The sequence below is a fragment of the Amblyomma mixtum genome, chromosome 2, assembly GCF_055824585.1.
Source record: "Amblyomma mixtum isolate Tamu chromosome 2, ASM5582458v1, whole genome shotgun sequence".
Lineage (NCBI taxonomy): Eukaryota > Metazoa > Arthropoda > Arachnida > Ixodida > Ixodidae > Amblyomma > Amblyomma mixtum.
This window is the reverse complement of record NC_143013.1, coordinates 106,516,505-106,535,858: the sequence shown is the minus strand read 5'-3', so window position 1 is coordinate 106,535,858 and position 19,354 is coordinate 106,516,505. Positions and strand designations below refer to the sequence as shown.

Sequence of the window (19,354 nt, the reverse complement as noted above, 5' to 3'; positions counted from 1 at the left end):
TCATTGGCTTGGCCATCTCCGAAGACTCCGTGGACAGCAGCATCGCTATGAAGAGAGAGAGAGAGAAAGTTTGTTGTCCACCGACATAGGAGGCACCCATACATTCCCAACTCAGGTACGCAGACCCGGGAAGGAGTAGGGGGCTCCGCAATTAGAGGCTGTGTTGCGAAGCGCTTGGTTCTTCGAGGCCTCGGTCGCCAGGCGGATGGTTTCAAGTTGGTCTCCGAGTTTCGAGCTTCGAAAAGACTCCCAAGCTCCCTCATTACGAATGTTTGCGGCATTGAGTAGGGGCATTGCCAGATTATGTGGTTTAGTGTCCCTCTCTGGGCGCATTGTTTACATACATGGTGTTCACTGCCGTGAATGCTAAGGAGGTATAGCCAATGTGGTTTCGAAATAGTTGCCCGCGTATTGTCCCGGGATTAAAAAAGCGGTTGACTAGTGGTCTAACAGCCATGGACTCTCATACATTTTCTGCGGATCGAAATCTTTACCGCTATTCTTGCCCGAAAGTCCGGGAGCGGAAAGACCGTAGGCTATGAGCTGTTTACTACAGGCCATTAAAAATGGCTGATAGCCATTAATGTGATATTGTCTCAACAAACTTCTTGAGGTCTTTTGACCATCAGCTCTACAGCAATGCGAGAATGAAAACATCTGCAGCTATGGCCTGGAGGCTTCACACTTTTCCAAGGAAACAGTCACAGGGAAATTCAAGGGGCTTTTAATAAACCCCTTTCAAGGGGGTTTATTAAAAGTCACTTAGAAGGCGCTTTGTGCACAGTTGTGTACAGTGCAGACTGACTTTTCTGTAAGTGTACGGAACCCAGTATTGATTTCTTTCTTTCAGGAGACTTTAGCATCCCTATTATTTCAAATGTCCTTTTTTTATGCCAACCAGCGAACGCAGTGATTATTGTTTCTCGAAATAATAAGCTCAGTAATACATACTACTCCTTTTTCTCGCAGAAATATGTTGCCAAGGGTTTTAATAAACATTTTTTTCTTAATTTCTAGTGCCATTAAAAACAGAAAGTGAGTTCACGATCTGTAGGCTGTTTATTCCACAAGTCTCGTCGTATGATGAAATGTACACCCTTCATTCTATGTGCGTTAGCACTATTAAGCCGCATTTTAGAGCTCAGCCTTTTGGCGCCCGTTTCTGCGTTTCGTGGCGGGAAACCAATGGCGCAAGAGCTTGGAAAGCAGAGGATAAAATTGGTAAATTGGTTTTTAAGGAAAGGAAATGGGAAGTATCTCTCTCACACATCTCGGTGGACACCTGAGCTAGAGGGAAGGCGCATAAATGCCCTCTTGGAACAATGGACATCTCAATCTTGCTTTAATTACGTGTCGGTAGTGAGAATTGTGCGCTGTATGCGTTGGCATTGATAACGTATTGCCAGAAACGCGGCGCTGAAGCCATGCGCCGTCGGCATTCATTGTGTTCATTAACGTTGACAAGGTTTTATACTCTGATCATTTTAAGGAAAGGAAGTGCGCATGACTGGCTGCCTGGGTCAGTCGACGCCTCGATCGTGCTTATAGATAGGTGGGATGATGAAAGAGATGTGGGCTGCATGCGTTAGCGCTGACAACGGTGAGCGAACTCTCGCGATCAACCTTGACTGCCACCTCCAGGGTGGCAGGGCGGATGAGGACTTTAATGTAGACGTAAAGACAAACAGGAATTTGTTACCACTTATACGGGAGAACATCCTGTTCCTCTCGCTCGTAACGGCTCTCACAGTTGTGACAACCTCGCGAAATACTTGTATAGACCCCGTCATTGAGAACCAGGCATTGGTGCAGCAAGTCATGCATATATCCACCTATTTCTCCGACCAAAAAACTTCCTTCATGACAATCAAGAAATGTTAGTGGAGTGTTTCTTGAAGAAGGAAAGTAACAAGTTGTCTGTAATTGTACTACATACATATCTTGTTCGAATTCGTCGCCTCAATCTATCGAAAAGCTGAAACAGCTGATGAGCTGCGGCCAAATTTCGCATTAGGAAATAACGTAATCGTCGGCAATTTTTTCAATTTCGGGCTTACATATGTACGTTCCTGAAGCCTGCTTTGTGGCAGGTGGTCAACCTACTTATCGGGCTGGGGGAGCGCTGGTGCTGTGTCTTGTGTTTCTCTAGTCCCTGTCTTTTTCCGCGCTACGCCTCCCTTAAACAAGGTGCGTACACTTGGCTAGCCTTCACTTGGATGAAGGTCTAGGTGAAGTGCATACTTGAATGCACCCCAACCCATCACCCACCACCCAGAATGGTTCAACGTGTACAAGAAAGTCCAAATAACTCTCAGCACTCATGACGTCGGCAGCCTTTCTACCAATGATGCCAACCTCGCGAATTTCATTGAAACTGCGGCATAGAGTGTAACTGTTTAGCGCCCATCAAAACTAAAGGTTTGTGGAAAAACCATGCTTTCGATAAGCTGCCCAAAGAGAAGAGATCACGTTTGTACATTTGCTGTCTCAATATGAAAGTAAACAATAAGTAAACCAGGAAAAAAAGGTTACTAGTTGGGCTTATACGGCACGAGGCGGATTTAGGGTTGCTTGAAGGCGGAACTTATCTCTCATACGTCAAGGAAACTGTGGTCTAAGACCCTTTTCCCAAGCATCTCGCCCTAGAAGAGCTGAGCACCAGGCCAGGTTGAAATCTTGTACCCGTTGCTTGAAGGCGGAACTTATCTCTCATCCGTCAAGGAAACTGTGGTCTAAGACCCTTTTCCCAAGCATCTCGCCCTAGAAGAGCTGAGCACCAGGCCAGGTTGAAATCTTGTACCCGTTGCTTGAAGGCGGAACTTATCTCTCATCCGTCAAGGAAACTGTGGTCTAAGACCCTTTTCCCAAGCATCTCGCCCTAGAAGAGCTGAGCACCAGGCCAGGTTGAAATCTTGTACCCGTTGCTTGAAGGCGGAACTTATCTCTCATCCGTCAAGGAAACTGTGGTCTAAGACCCTTTTCCCAAGCATCTCGCCCTAGAAGAGCTGAGCACCAGGCCAGGTTGAAATCTTGTACCCGTTGCTTAAAGGCGGAACTTATCTCTCATCCGTCAAGGAAACTGTGGTCTAAGACCCTTTTCCCAAGCATCTCGCCCTAGAAGAGCTGAGCACCAGGCCAGGTTGAAATCTTGTACCCGTTGCTTGAAGGCGGAACTTATCTCTCATCCGTCAAGGAAACTGTGGTCTAAGACCCTTTCCCAAGCATCTCGCCCTAGAAGAGCTGAGCACCAGGCCAGGTTGAAATCTTGTACCCGTTGCTTGAAGGCGGAACTTATCTCTCATCCGTCAAGGAAACTGTGGTCTAAGACCCTTTTCCCAAGCATCTCGCCCTAGAAGAGCTGAGCACCAGGCCAGGTTGAAATCTTGTACCCGTTGCTTGAAGGCGGAACTTATCTCTCATCCGTCAAGGAAACTGTGGTCTAAGACCCTTTTCCCAAGCATCTCGCCCTAGAAGAGCTGAGCACCAGGCCAGGTTGAAATCTTGTACCCGTTGCTTGAAGGCGGAACTTATCTCTCATCCGTCAAGGAAACTGTGGTCTAAGACCCTTTTCCCAAGCATCTCGCCCTAGAAGAGCTGAGCACCAGGCCAGGTTGAAATCTTGTACCCGTTGCTTGAAGGCGGAACTTGTCTCTCATCCGTCAAGGAAACTGTGGTCTAAGACCCTTTTCCCAAGCATCTCGCCCTAGAAGAGCTGAGCACCAGGCCAGGTTGAAATATTGTACCCGTTGCTTGAAGGCGGAACTTATCTCTCATCCGTCAAGGAAACTGTGGTCTAAGACCCTTTTCCCAAGCATCTCGCCCTAGAAGAGCTGAGCACCAGGCCAGGTTGAAATCTTGTACCCGTTGCTTGAAGGCGGAACTTATCTCTCATCCGTCAAGGAAACTGTGGTCTAAGACCCTTTTCCCAAGCATCTCGCCCTAGAAGAGCTGAGCACCAGGCCAGGTTGAAATCTTGTACCCGTTGCATGAAGGCGGAACTTATCTCTCATCCGTCAAGGAAACTGTGGTCTAAGACCCTTTTCCCAAGCATCTCGTCCTAGAAGAGCTGAGCACCAGGCCAGGTTGAAATCTTGTACCCGTTGCTTGAAGGCGGAACTTATCTCTCATCCGTCAAGGAAACTGTGGTCTAAGACCCTTTTCCCAAGCATCTCGCCCTAGAAGAGCTGAGCACCAGGCCAGGTTGAAATCTTGTACCCGTTGCTTGAAGGCGGAACTTATCTCTCATCCGTCAAGGAAACTGTGGTCTAAGACCCTTTTCCCAAGCATCTCGCCCTAGAAGAGCTGAGCACCAGGCCAGGTTGAAATCTTGTACCCGTTGCTTGAAGGCGGAACTTATCTCTCATCCGTCAAGGAAACTGTGGTCTAAGACCCTTTTCCCAAGCATCTCGCCCTAGAAGAGCTGAGCACCAGGCCAGGTTGAAATCTTGTACCCGTTGCTTGAAGGCGGAACTTATCTCTCATCCGTCAAGGAAACTGTGGTCTAAGACCCTTTTCCCAAGCATCTCGCCCTAGAAGAGCTGAGCACCAGGCCAGGTTGAAATCTTGTACCCGTTGCTTGAAGGCGGAACTTATCTCTCATCCGTCAAGGAAACTGTGGTCTAAGACCCTTTTCCCAAGCATCTCGCCCTAGAAGAGCTGAGCACCAGGCCAGGTTGAAATCTTGTACCCATTAAAGAAACCGGTGGGTAGCCGGCGGCACTGGGGATCGTACCAAGCACCTCCCGAATGCGAGGCGGATGCTCTACTACAAGGCCACGCTTCGGTCGGCAAATTCGTAGGAATTTGCCTTGAAGGCAAATTCCTTCGGTGTGAAGGCCTTAGGCAAAAACTCTTTGTGGTATAGCTCTTTAGGTCTAAGGCTTTCGTGGTAAATGCATTCCGGGTAAAGGACTTTAGGTAGAAGACCCCTATAATAAAGCCTTTTAGGTGAATTGCTTTTAGATAAAAGGCGTTTATGGTTAGGGCATTTAGTGCAAAGGCCTTTAGGTCAAAGGCTGCTTTCGCATTCAGAGCACGTAAGCTCCTTACGGGCCCACTGTAACTACAGCTACTACACGATATTCTGCGCTTAGCCATGCTAAGCCGTATGCTAATATTTAGAAGCCCAAAATTTTTTAATATAGGCTTTTTGAGGTAAGGAGGGGATTTTTTCATCATAATAATACTACTGCTAGCGGACTTCAAAAACGAGGTGAATCTTGCTAAATATAAAAGTGATTAACCAAATTCGAATACTTATCTTTTTATCTATAGTCGAGAGGCGCCTGGCTTTAATTACATATTTGTAGCCGGTCGTTAGGAATAGCCATATCAGTTTTTAGAATTTCGCAAACACGATTACCCTCCGCGCTGCGGCTGGATAAACATAGGCTTTTTCGACTGGTTACGTGCACTGGAGGGGCTGCTTTGCCTACAAACTTTTCGAAAGCGCAAGGCAAGCGTTTTCGAAGTTCTAAAAACTGATAAGGCTCTTGCAAGAAGCCGGCTACAAATCTTCAATGGCAATCAGGTAATAGTTGGTAATAGTTACAAGGTAGCTATTAGAATTTAGTTAATCACTTCACTAGTAATAGTTCAGAATTTGGACTATCAGAATACATTATCTCCTTTGCTGGTTTGGTGGTTAGCTTTATTCGCTTGCTTTTTGACGTCCGCCAACACTGGTTACAGTGAGCCGCAAAAAGCTTTCCTTTGCCTTAAAAACCCTATTTTAAAAAATACTGACCTTCTAAAAAATATCTGGTATTATACGCCATCACTTCCATTCCTTCACTATGAACAAGACCAGTGTAGCGGGGCGAAGCGTCTTTTGTTTTGACGATTGGTCGGCGCTGGATACTCTTCCGCCAGGAATATTCCCGACCGGACGGATTTCTTTCAAAATCTGAATTCCAAAACAATTGGAAGTAGTTTGCAGAGGGTTTCCGAAGTTTTGTGTAAAGGATTACGCTTTGAGGAAAAATAGGTCTCTTTTCAAAGCGTCAGCCGGCCTTTCTCAGACAATGACAATTGAATAGTAGTGTCCTCTCTTCTGAGAGATGGAACAAATAGTTGGACTGCCGAATGATATGCGACATTTCGAGTCATTCGAGCTTTAAAGGCACGAGGCAAATGGCTACGAAACAGGCGGATCATCCAGAGAAAGCTTCCGCGCTTTTCCGTATGTTCAACACAGAACGTATTGAGGCCGATCGGCACAACCGTCCGATCACTTCAACCCTCCCGTAAAGAACGATCAGCAAAATCACAACTGGCAGAAAAGCAACCAATCTGCTGGCGCACCCGATCGACATAAAAGAAATGCCCCTCTTGCCTTTGTGCAGTTGCCTCTGCCCACTGCCTAAACGTGGGCTTATAAGGACTTTTTAGGGTAGTCGCCAGTTCCAGCTCCTCTTAAGGAAACTTCTTTAAACTACCACTTTAAACTTGACTCTCTAAGCTGGACCTTACAGCCTGGTGTACGACTCGAGGCCGCTTACTCAGGAGCTTACCGAAAACACGTGATATGAAAGGAGGTATGCATTCTTGTATGTTCTTTCGCTTCACTACGGGACCTCGTGCTTCGATCATCGGGTGCCTAGTTTTGACCCTCAGCGGAGTTAGGGGTCAAACCATGAAAAAAGATTGGTTTATTGGGATTTAACGTCCCGAAGCAATTCAGGCTATAAGGGACGCCGTAGTGAAGGGCTCCGGAAATTTCGACCACCTGGGGTTCTTTAACATGCACTGACATCGCACAGCAGACGGACCTCTAGAATTTCGCCTTCATCGAAATTCAGCCGCCACGGCCGGGATCGAACCCGCGTCTTTCGGGTCAGCAGCCGAGCGCCGTAACCACTGAGCCACCGCGGCGGGGCCATGAAAAAAGAGAAAAAGAAATGAATAAATATCCATGAATGGGAGTCGAACCCGCGGCTGCGCGAACAGATCTCCTTTAACGACCGCTCAGCGAGACCACCACTATCGTCGCAGCCAAAACGCCTCTTGTTACTACACCAAAATCTCGCGCTGTGCATTTGAGAGCGTCGTCTTCATCAATCTCCATCGGCTCCGTCCCGCGGCACTGCCTGCTCACCATTGTCTTCTACGTAGCGCAAATTCGTGCTTTCGCTACGATTCGAATGTAGTAACACACTCTGTAGTTTTTGAGAATATTTTATGCATATGAAACTGGAGTGTGTTTCAATGAAATCAGTGTTTGGAAACACAGTTGGCGTGCCGATATTTTTGATATTACATACGCAAACTTTATATTGTGTTGCTGTTCTGCCGCTTGTTTCCTAATGTGCTGCTGTTAATTCTCGTGCGTCTTGTGTTGCCAGGCCTGCAGCCCATGGGTCATCTACGTCACTATATTCTGGACGCCCTCTTGCTGGCCTGTCGGTTACCCTGGCCATGGGACACGAACAGACACAGAGGATCAATCGTGGGTTACAAAAACCTGCTTATTGCTCCTGTGAAACAGCGATCGTCTCCAGCGATCCTGGCTCATCGAGTGCATTGCTCAAGTCCACCGGTGTAGTGCATGGTGTGTCAAGAGTCCAGAGCTAGTGTGCGCGTGGGTGTGTGGTGGCTTAGAGCGCCCTTTATGAGTGTCCATGTTCCGTGTGCTTTGAGGTCCTGCAGTGCAGTGCGTCAATCGTCCCTAGAGATGAAGACACCGAGGTACTGTGCGTGGCTGCACAGAGCAGTGTTAATCGCCAAGTCGACTGCAGCATGGTTTCTCGCACGGAATACGCATCCTGAATGACGTCACCTTCCAGTTACGTTCCATCCGCACCTATATGCAAGACATGCGTCATCACTGGCGGTACTTCACGTAAGTGGCCCGAACTTTACCTGGTCTGTCGGCTCCGTAACGCTATATCTTTGGCGCTGTTGTTGTGAATGCCATAACTACCCATAATAAGCGACGTCCGCGTGCTTCCAAGACAGGCCCTATATAGACTCGGCTTTCGTCGGGAAACTGGCTTACAAGGCGTCATGTCTGTACATTCGGTTCTTGTTCTCAGATAATAAAGATCAAACAAGTGTTCTTACTCCTGCCCTTTGTAATGCCTTTGTACACTTATTTGCACCCTGCACTTATTTCCAGCATATCATTTGTCGTTGCCCATTTACACCAGCAATGCAACAGTGCTCGTCCAACTCTCGATTTCAACTCGCGAGTTCAAATCTTGTCAAAAACAAAAGATTAGAGAAAAAGCTGCAATAGCTGTGGTTTACATTAATCTGGCACTTACGGTGGCGCGTAACTTAAATCAGCGTTCCTTTTTATAACTTTACTTTCACCAGCAAAGGCGGATATCGGAATACCACTGCGAATGTTGAATGGGCGTGCACGAGATGACCTTGTAGACGGCTGAGTATTACGTGTTCTCAAGTGAACATCTAGTTTTTAGCCCAGACGTTTTTGATCGCTGCAACGCACGTTCATTGTTCAGTGTGCTGCGCCTTGAAAGATGTCAGAGATCGTATTGTCGCAAATCTTGGTTGCGTTTGTTCATTCTTCAAAGCGGCCGGCATGCCGCTTTATTGCTTTGTTTGTGATGCAAGTCGCGACCAGATTTATCTCGATTGATCGCATCCAGGTGGAGGCGATTCTATATTGTTCCAGAATGTTGTAACTTAGCATGTATTACCTCGAAAGTTCGCTCTTATCTTTAAATTTAGCATGGCCGAGAGCGGAGGCATTCTGCTCGACGACCGCGAGCACGCCTTTATCTACGCCACCGTCGAGTCATTCAGTTGTTTGCGGGCGCAAGTCAGCCGAATTAAAGAGTTTTATTTACAAGCCATTTTCGCTGTCTTCCTGCTCACCGGGCTGCAGTCACCACTACGTGACAGTATATCAACTGCGGATGCGCGCGGTCCCAGAGTCCACAGGCGACAAAAATATGGTCGGGCGAAGATTAGCCCAAGTAACCTGGCGGACTGATTCTTCTCAAGTCGAGCTCGGCCCCCGAGCCTGGCCCCAACTTGAGGACTGACACTGTCCTTAACTCTCCATATAACGGCAAACTGCCTTGGGCCGACGGTTAACAGTCGACCCATCGCACTTTTCCAGCCTTCGGCTGCGCTGTGCCCAAGCATGGCCCGAGAGAATTCCAGGCAGTGACTATTAGCGGAAACCGTTTCATTCGCATGGCTTTGCTTGAAAAAAGTGCTCTGTTGTAATTTATTTATGCAACAACCGATGTGTTGATGGTGAATTCATTCGGAAAGGTAAAATAAATGACGGGCTTTCATACTATGCGATGCGAGAAAGGTTTTGCGTTCATTTTTCACGATGACTGCCTTCCTATCCCCGCCTTTGAATTGCATTTTGCCGTCGCTTTCAACGCAAGAGCATTAGTGCACTCATGTCGGGAAGAAATTGTCCGGCGTTGGCACTGGCAACCGCTTCAAGCCTCACAGCCGGGGTGGGCGGAGCACTCAGATGGATTGTGCACCTTGAGGAAGAATGGGAGAGAAGCCCCCGCCCCCTGAAATTACTAGAGAAGCAGCCTACGTGGGCTAACTAGGTCACGTGACCTTGTGGAATCATCACTACCTGCCCACCGGATTGTGAGCATAGTGATTACCCTGGCAGGTGGCAGTGATTGGCCGCGAGAGATTGCTCAGGAAGAGCAACCAGTGTTTCACAAGCCCCACCGGTGGTAGCACCTGCCATCGCAGTGCAGTGATGCATCGCTTGACCGCTGCACCCCTGCACCAGGAGAGGTATGAAGACTCGCAGTGACCTATGACTAAAGCTCGAGAAAAACCAATTCCGCACATATATATGCACCAACACATTAATGCCACCGCGTCACACTCTTAAAGCAGAGCTTAAGTGTCACCTCCTATTTTTCTTTCTGCTGCCGTTGTTGCGCCTAGGACTTTTCCCTCTAACGCATTTTCCGCACTCAGCCTTGCTGTACAAAGTTGACGTTGTCGCCGAAGCCGCTGCATCTTCGCCAGCCAAGCGCGCCACGCTGCCAGGACGCCTTCGCTAGTCTAGGCCAGGAGTCTCCATTGCAAAAGTCTACGCGCTTCGAAAGCCAGAACAGAAATGAGCTGCACGCGGCAGCGAACACGTATGCAGCGCACGCGTTACCAGTCGTGTGACATGACATGTCATTTCATGCGCAGCAGGGGTTATAGCGCTGCGCTCCTCCGGCGTGGGCACTAGATCAGCACCTTCGCTCTAAGCAAGAAAAATTGCCTGAAATACAATGACTCACATCTTGGTTTCTTTCACTGCGGTGTTTAACTCACCGTTTCACTTCCTCCAGACTTGTTGCTTTCCTCGAATCTAACCACTTTTTCGTTTCTTCCCCCCACTGCTTCAGAAAATTTTACTCATGCGAAACACAACTCCTGACCTTCATTAGTTACGTATTTCGCGGTAGTGTTTGTAAGGTTCTGGTTGCCTGCATTTTTTAACATTGTGTTAAGCTATTCGACACTGTTACTCATGATGTCATGTTCTTAATATTGGCGTTCATTCATTAGGTTAGAATAAATGTTTTCGTTTCAACCGCAACCAATACGACTCAGTTAATGATCATGTGTCTCCTCTTGTTTGCGTAACTTCTGGTGTGACACAAGGTTCTGTGATAAGTCCTCTTCTGTGTCCAATTTATATTAATGCCCTTCCTAACAACGTTCTCTGAGGTTATTGTGTTTCATAACGTTTGATAACTGCTTGCTGTCACGAAGCATGTTTACAGTCTGACAGACGCAGTTTCTTCATGGTGAAGTAACTGGCTTATGATGCTTAACATAACGCAGTTCAAATGCATGCGCATTTATAGCCGCCGTCATGATAATACCTCTCGGTATCTGCTTGATAATGCTCCGTTATTGTCTCTTTCCTGGTGTAGTTATCCCGGTGTTCAGACAACACATAATATATCGTGGAAAATGTGCGTGAACTACACACCTGACCAAAGTATGAAAGCGTCTAATCCTACAGACAGAATAGAACTGACACAGCTATTTAACTGGCATAAGGAAGTTTAATACTGATAGGATCGAGCATTCCCTAAAGAACGCCGGTAGCCTAAAAGTTGTCAAGAGGAAGGAAGGCATAGGTAAAAATCAAACGCGTTAAGACACAAAAAGGGCAATGTTATTAGCAATAAGGATAAAGCAGTTGATGTAACCGAAGAATTCTACAGAAATCTAAACATGCGCCGATGTAATCAGGACGTTAATGAGAGAGGCAAAGCGCACAGCAATGGGAAATCTCGCCAGTAACTAAAATAGGAAACAAAGAAAGCCTTAGGAGCAATGCAGAGAGGGAAACCCAATTGGTGGGGATCAGGTAACAGCAAATCTGCTGAAGTACTGTGGCAAGATTGTGCTAGAAAAATCCCCCACCCTTTATATGCTTCGAGCGTACCGGAAGGGTGAAAAAAGCTAACATCTTGATCCATAGGAAAGGAGGCGCCAAGGAGCTGAAAAATTAGAGTCCAATCAGCTTACTGTGTTTTATGTACAAGGTATTTGCTTTGGCTAGCGCTAATAGGGTAAGGACAACCTTACGCATCAATCAACCAAATGATCAGGCAGGCTTTCATAAAGGATACTCGACAATAGACCATATTCACATTCAGGTAATAGTGAAATGCGCTCAATATAAACAGCCCGTATAGATACTCTCCATGGATTACGAGAAAGCATTTGATTCAGTCAAAACCTCAGCTGTCATGCAGGCATTACGAAATTAGGGTGTAGGAGAGCCTTATGAAAAATACAGGAAGATTTCTATAACGGTTCCACAGCCACCATAGTGCTTATTAAAGTAAATAAAATTCCGATAGTGAACTGTGTGTCAGCCAGGAAGACGCTATCTCGCCAATGCTATTCACAGACTGTTTACAGGAGGTATTTACACAAGCAGCACAGGTAATGGGCCCAATACTGGAAACGTATAGGCAAATGACGCTCCTACAAAAGACCGGAAGGAAACCATTAATTTGAAATATTGGGCCGATTACCTGAGTTGCTTGGGTGAGAGGCCTGTACTGGGAACAGTTTTCTATAAGATTTAATTAAGAATATTTAGCAATCTGTCATTTGTTGATGACATTGCCTTGCTAAGTCACTCAGGACATGAACTGCAGAAGCACAATCAATGAGTTAGAAAGGCAGAGCAGAACGGTCGATCTAAAAAGTAATTGGCAGAAATACAGTGTAATGTTCAGCACTCTCAGAAGACAACAACAGTTTACAATTCGCTGCGAAGAGAGCTCTAAGTGGTAACTGAATATGCCTACTTAGTTCAGGTAGTGACAGCAGATCCGGATCACGAGAGTGAAATAACTACACAGAGTAATCGGAATGGGATTGAATGAATTTGTCATGTTCTCTTAGATCATGAATGGCAGCTTGAGTTACCAATATCTCTGAAAAGAAACGCATATGAAAGCTGTATCTTATTGGTACTCACCTGTGGAGCGGATACTATGGAGGCTAAGGAAAGGGGTTCAACTTAAGTTAAAGACAACGCAGAGAGTTATGGAAAGGAAAATGGCAGGTGTGACGTTAAGAGACAGAAAGTGGACAGAGTGGCCCAGGGAACAAACGCGGGTTATTGATATCCTATACGACATGAAGAGGAAGAAATGGGCATGGATGTAATGCAAAGGCAAGCTAACCGCTGTTCCTTAAGGGTAACGGAGTGGATTCCAAGAGAAGGCAAGCGTAGCAGGGAGTGGGAGAAAGTTAGGTGGGCGGATGAGATTAAGAACTTGGCATGGATAGGGTGCCCGCACCTGGCACAGGACAGGAATAATTAGGGAGATAAGAAAAAAGACTGTCGTGAAGTGGGCGTAGTCAGGCAGATGATGATGATGAATACTCCGATGCCATCGGCGATGGGAAGGACGATAGCATGCTTAGATGAGAGCGACAATGGCGCAGGTGCCGCGAAGAGATCCGCTTTGGGTAGACATAGTGGCTTGAACACGGAAGATATACTACCGATCGATAATGACAGTGCGAGACCGACGAGAAACGCTTGTAAGAAAAATAAGGGCTCTAACCAATCACTAATAGCAGCCGATGTCGCATATCCGATGACAGGTATCCAATGGCAGAGGGCGCGAGCTTTTGGCGCCCAATATGACGCGCGCTCCTGAGGAGGGCGCGCGCTGGAGGCGAAGAAATCATACTACAGCTGTAAGCTCATATAAAGCAATGCGTGGTGGACGTGGGGCTTAGTGCACTACCACGATTGAGCAGCCGAAAGGAAGCCTATGAGCTTCAAAAAATATTTCGACGCTAAAAAGTCGCACAATTTTTCTTTTATACCGACACAACACAAAAGAAAGAAGCACATTGTGCCACAAGAAACAAAGCCTTAAAAAACTACTATGCTACGAGCCAGTGCCTGAAATTACAAAGCAATAATGGTGCCGCCGCCCACTGAGCTAGTCGGATATGGAAAGAATTTTGATCGAAGAGATAGAGAAAGAGAGAGATTACCTGGAGCGCTGTATTCCATAAAAACTGTAGGTGGAATGAGCCAGAAGTGTGCTGATTGAAAGAAGTCCAATATCCCCACTGTTCCACTTTAGCTTGAGTCGACAACATAAATGCCGCTGCTTTCCCTGAGAAAACAGTACATACTAATAAAAAAAATGTTTCGCATTCTACCGGATATTAAGTGATCGCCTGAAACCTCCCTTGTTTCACTATAAACCGACAGCTCACTTAATTTACCTGTAACATATGTAAAACCACATTCACAGTGATATAGGAAAGGAGTCGTGAGACCGTCGAACGCCAATTTACTTATGCTGCAGAGCCATGTCTGTTTCGCTCGCCGCTCTGTCTCTACGCTGTCATCTTCGTATACTTTAAAAATAAAACAATTTTCCTGACATTGCCTTTCTTCGTCCGGAGGTTTCCCCATATAAAACTGACGAGTTAGGAATTAGTCTCAGTAATTAGTCTAAGGAATTAGTAACAAATTAGTCTAAGTATTTAGCCCGTGTTCACTGCTTTCGTGCTGGCATATGTGTTGGCTCATGCGAATCGCGCCCAAAAAAGCAATGGTTTTACACTTGTAATGTTTTTAAGCTGAATAGAAAGAAAATCGTGTGAGAAATAATCTATTGCTCGGGGTGCTTTTTGGATTACTTTGGATACCATGCGCAATAACAGCATGCATTCTCTGCTATATAAAATAAGATATGCTAGCTTTGCCGCTGGAAGCCTCAATACTGTATTTACTCGAATCTAGACGGGCCAGGATTCGAAGTAGACACCCAAAAGGAGAAGTCCGAATAAAAAAATAAAACTTTCCTCGGATGTAACACGTCCGAAAAAGACAATTGATAACGACAAAGAATAGGTTGGGGTAACCGAAAAGGAAATAAAAATAATAAGCCCCTGCAATTGATATCGACAGTTGATAACGACAGTCGGGAGAGGAGGCAAACAGCATTTATTTCCTGGAATCCACGCCCGCTCACTTGTCCTCGTCATCGCTGTCCTCCATCTCCTGTGCCATCAAATGCATTGAAAATGTGGCACTTTCGGAACGAAAGCGCGACCAAGCTTTCCGGGATGTCATCCCATGCTGCAGCGATTAAGCCAGGTGTTGGAGTTAGCTTGCGTGTTTCCCTGGTCCCGGGGTATGCCCCCTCTCTCTTGCCTTGTCTCTTGCTACGGCCTGTAGCACTTCTGCGGTTACTGGAAGTGCCTCTGACCTCCGCGATTTCAAGAACTCTGCCAGTGCTGATTCCACTTCGGGACCGTAACTATTCTTCGGGCCGATGAAGGCACACCTCGTTTGGGCTAAGCTAAAAGTTCAGCACCCTGCCGCCTCCAACGGCAGACATTCTTTTCATCCACGCCGAAGCCCGGACCGGCTAGCAGGTTTGAAGACTGCTCTGCATCGAGCACAACTTTTCCCTTGAAGGCGGCACTATATTGACAATGTCTGCTTGGTGCCATAGTGTCGGTGAAATATCGCGTGGGAAAAGCTTGCACAGCACTGGAACGGGCCAACGCCGCCATTCCATGAAAAAATGAAGGGAAAAAGGCAGCTAATGCTCGTGCGTGCTTTTATCGGCATCGACTACGGATAGTGCTACAGTGCCATCTCCTGTTGGAGTTCCGTGGGGTCGCTACCTGCTTGCTACTTATGTGTTGTATATTATACATACAACAATAGAATCTTCGAATCATAGTCGACCTATTAGTTTCATATCTCGTATTAAAAAAAAAAAACTGTCGGCCCAGATTCGAATAAATACGGTATTTCTTGCACTCATGAAACGCGCGCGCAGATTACGGCAGCGCTGTGTCTTATTTAAAAATGTGCAAAAATTGTCGCACATATTAGATCAGTAGAATAAAAAACAACGCCGCGCAAAAACTCGTGACCGTCAAGCCATCGGCAAGCACTTCGCGACGGATCCGGCAGTCATTGTTCTGTCTGCACTACCGGCTACAAACACGCGGCTCACGCTGCACAGCTGCGCGAAGGAAGAGAAAGGAAGGGAAAACTTTATATTACTCTAGTGCTTTTTCCTGCGGTTTGGGGGCATCTTCAGAGACAGCTGCGCGAAGAAAACCGCGCGTTTCTAGTGGCGAGAAGCTTCTCGATTGAGAGACTTGTGTCACGTGACCTGCTATTGGCGCCCTTTTGTTCACAAAACCTCACTGTTGCGCCGGCCTCGCGACTCAGCTACACGCTGTTTGCTCTGCGGACTATCTACCACTTTTCGCCGAACCCTCGAAGCTCGTGCACGGTTTAAGCTCTATATTCGGAGACAGTGCGCTCTGCACTCGAACAGTGAGCGACCTGGTCAAGTCCCCGACTCTGGAGAGGTTTTGAATCGAGTGCTGGGTAGGACCAACCCGCCAAGGCTGCCTCAACGGAAAGTGATCAAAAGGTAATTGTGTTTTCTTCCGCTGCTTTCAGTAGTGGAGATATTGAGAGCTAATAAACTCACAATCCCCGGAAAGCTAATGAGTAGAAAATATCGCAGACTGAGCTAAAATGGATATAGTACTTCATAAATTACGCACAAGGTAAAGATTGTTAGCTGTGCCCCTAGTAAATTGCGGGAAAACGCCAACTGACGTACTCTCCAGGTTTGTGATACGATTCATTCGTGGATGCAATGAACTCTTTTCACCACTGGGGAGTCCTCCGCGCGGTGAATTGACAGTGTTAGGCTTACCGGCCACATTTCCCGTCTACCTCCATCCAAGCATGCTTCTGCTAATGTCGCCATTCGTATAGCTCCGTATCTACTTCCCGTCCGCTGCACTGGTACCCAAGACCTCGATTTGACAACACAGTGAGCTGCATTTCATTTGTCCCTGAGTCGGATTTTCTTGCGAATGGCAGATGACTTATCATCGTCTCATAGTTGCGCTCATTCTTTTTCGCGGCGTCATTCGTTTTATTAAAATTCGGTAATTCTGGGAGTTTCTGCTGGCTGCTAGCTTCGATTCATTTATGTGTGTCTGTAGTGTCCGGGTGCTACTACAACTGTGCCCGTCGTTTATCGATCGGGTCTTTTATTTATTCCTTTCATGCTGCATACCTAGGCAGAAAGGATGCTCGCGCGTTTCGGTGCCTCCGCCTCCAATACTGACAGTCGCGCTTCACGGATACAGCGACACAACATGAAGCATTGTGTCGGCGGGATAGGTTCATAAGACAAGCGCACGGCAGCACGGCTGTAAACAAGTCGGGAGTCCAAAAGCAAGAAAAAAACCTGGCGAGGCGCGGCTACGACGGAGGCATCTGCTCATCTCCTGACCTACTCCGCGCCTTCGCCCAAAAGCGAGGGTGAAACGGAAATTCAACTCGCTAAGCTTTGTCGGCAGGGGGAGGGGTGAGGGAAATTGAGTCAGAGAAGATACGGCGGCGGAGAGAAGAACGGTGAAATCGCTCAATGCCAACGTATGTAACTCGGCTGTTATTGAGCGTTTAAAAACAATTGCGGTCGCGCATTCCCGACACGATGATAGCCACAGGGGATTAGCAAATTTTAATTCAGATGTTGATCCCGCACTCTGTAAGGAAACATGTAAGCTGCAGCGATTAAAAAAAAAGAATTACAGCTTCGCACTAGCTCTCACTGCACTTCTTGATTTTTTTACACAAATAGAAATGAGATGTCATTTTTTTTTGTCTCATTTCATTCCAGCAAAGCTGCTGTCGTAAGCTGCATATGCAGTCGTAGCCAAAACTATTAAACGCTGGTTATTGTAGCACAGAAAAGATAAGTGCTTCTCTTTTAATTTTTTTCCCGCTTGCTGACTTGGAATTCGCAGCGTTGGCGTCTATGGCGGTCCGGCAACGGCACCGTCTGGACTGCTTAATAATGGGCGGCGGTGTACTATTTGAAGGACACCATAGCGCGTTGCGGTATTTGAACCGGTGTTCGATATTTGTAGCTTGTTTTGAAGTTTTTTTTGGATATTTTTTATTAATACCTAAAAGGTCCCTATGTGGGACTTTACATGTGGGAGGGCGGGTGTATGGCGACAAATTGTGAGAGTCTCGTGGTATACATGGTTATGCTGTAGCAGCCAGAACTGTCACGTTTAAGCTGGCAGATGTAGAGGTTCTTTTGGAGGAAGAAGCAGCCATATTAACTGCAGAACACTGGGTGAACGCAGCCACGCACGTCGTAAGCACCAAAGAAAAGTGCACCTGAGACAGCAGCGGCAGTGCTAATATTCAGCCCACCCACATCAAACTGGATGAAGAGCGCATGGACTCGGAACGTGACATCTGTGGTGTTGAGCCCCCTTCAACACATGTAAGCTGGCGGCTATTGACTACTGCCATGAAATCAGTACTGTAGCTTCATGGTCCAATGGGTGACTCTGCAACTGCTGGAAAAACTCTTCCAAGGCGTCATACCTGATGACACTGTGGCAATTAATTAAATCCATCATATGCAGTGTCTAGCTGGCGTGGCAAAGATCACCTTATGTGCACAAACTGCACAGTGAACTGCACTTCTGTGCACAAAAGTCATTTCAGTGTATCAATTCCTGGTCTAACTTTATGTGATGAATGAAGCGTGCGTGCCCTGTAGTTGACCTAGCCAGGATCGCTTTCAGATATTGCAGTGAGCTTGAGGAAAGCTGTATCAGTGCCTTATTTGCGATCTCATTTTCTGTGAAGAACTCGGTTTTCGTGCTGTGTACCTGACTCAGTGAAGCTCATCGTGAGATATAACAGTGAGGACGAAGAGTGCTGCTTCAGAGTTTCATTCCTCATATAATTTTCTGTGGCTAACTCATTGTGTGTGCTGTGTACTTAATTCAGTGAAGCTGTCTTCAGATATCGCAGTGAGCATAAGGAAAGCAGCTCGAGTGCCTAAATGTCAATCTCATTTTCTGTGATCAACTCGGCGTGCGTGTTGTGTACCTTACTCAGTGAAGCTTGTCTTCAGATATAACAGTGAGCACGAGGAGAGCTGCTTAAGTGTTTCAGTCCTGATATCATTTTCTGTTACTAAATGAAATATGTTGTGCACCTAACACAGTGAAAGTCATCTTCAGATATCGCAGTGAGCATCAGGAAAGCTGCACGAGTGTTTCAATGCCGATCTTTGAATCTGTTATTAACTCACCGTGTGTGCTGTGAAGCTGTCTCAGACAAGAATCACCTTTAGATTTTGCAGTAAGCCAAAGGAGTGTTGCTGAGTGCCTCATTCCTGATATCGTTTTCTGTGATTAACTCAGTATGACCGCTCTGTACCTGACTCAGTGTAGATCAGCTTCAGATATAGTAGTGAGCACAGGGGAAACCGCTTAAGTGTTTTAATTCTCATCTCATGTTCTGTGATTAACTCCGTGTGTGTGCCGTGTAGTGGAGAGTGAAGCTCATCTTCAGATATAGCAGTGAGCATGAGGGAAGCTACTTGAGTTTACCATTTACAATCTCATTTTCTGTGATTAACTTTTTGTGCATACTGTGCAGCTGACTCAGTGAAGCTCACCATCAGATATAGCACTGATCATCAGGAAAGTTGCTCGAGTTTCTCATTGCCAGTCTGATTTTCGGTGATTAACTTTGTGTGCGTGCTGTGTAGCTGACTCAGTGAAGATAGCCTTCATATATTGCATTGAGCATGAGGAAAGCTCCTTGAGGTTCTCACTGCGTCTCATTTTCTGTGATTAATTCGACGTGCGTGCTCTGTAGCTCCCTCAAAGATGTTCACCCTTAGATAAACTAGTCATCACGAGGAGAGCTGCTTCAATGTTTCATTCGTGATCTCGCTTTATCTTATTAAGTCGGTGTGCCCTTTGTGTAGCCGCCTTAGGTTAGGTCAACTTCAGATGTAGCATTGAGCACAAG

The 19,354-nt window shown here is 46.5% G+C and overlaps 1 protein-coding gene across 5 annotated transcripts in view; it reads left to right on the top strand.

Moving 5' to 3' along the window:
* LOC149360459 (membrane metallo-endopeptidase-like 1) overlaps window positions 1-19,354 on the top strand; it is an 88,953-nt gene that overhangs the window by 48,275 nt on the left and 21,324 nt on the right. For 4 of the 5 annotated variants that reach the window (XM_089572325.1, XM_089572327.1, XM_089572323.1 and 1 more), the window contains exon 1: window positions 15,571-15,917. The exons of the other annotated variant lie outside the window; for it this stretch is intronic. The gene's annotated coding sequence lies outside the window, so the exon portion shown is untranslated. Of the gene's footprint in view, window positions 1-15,570; window positions 15,918-19,354 lie in introns of those variants that run through there. 5 annotated transcript variants of the gene reach the window in all.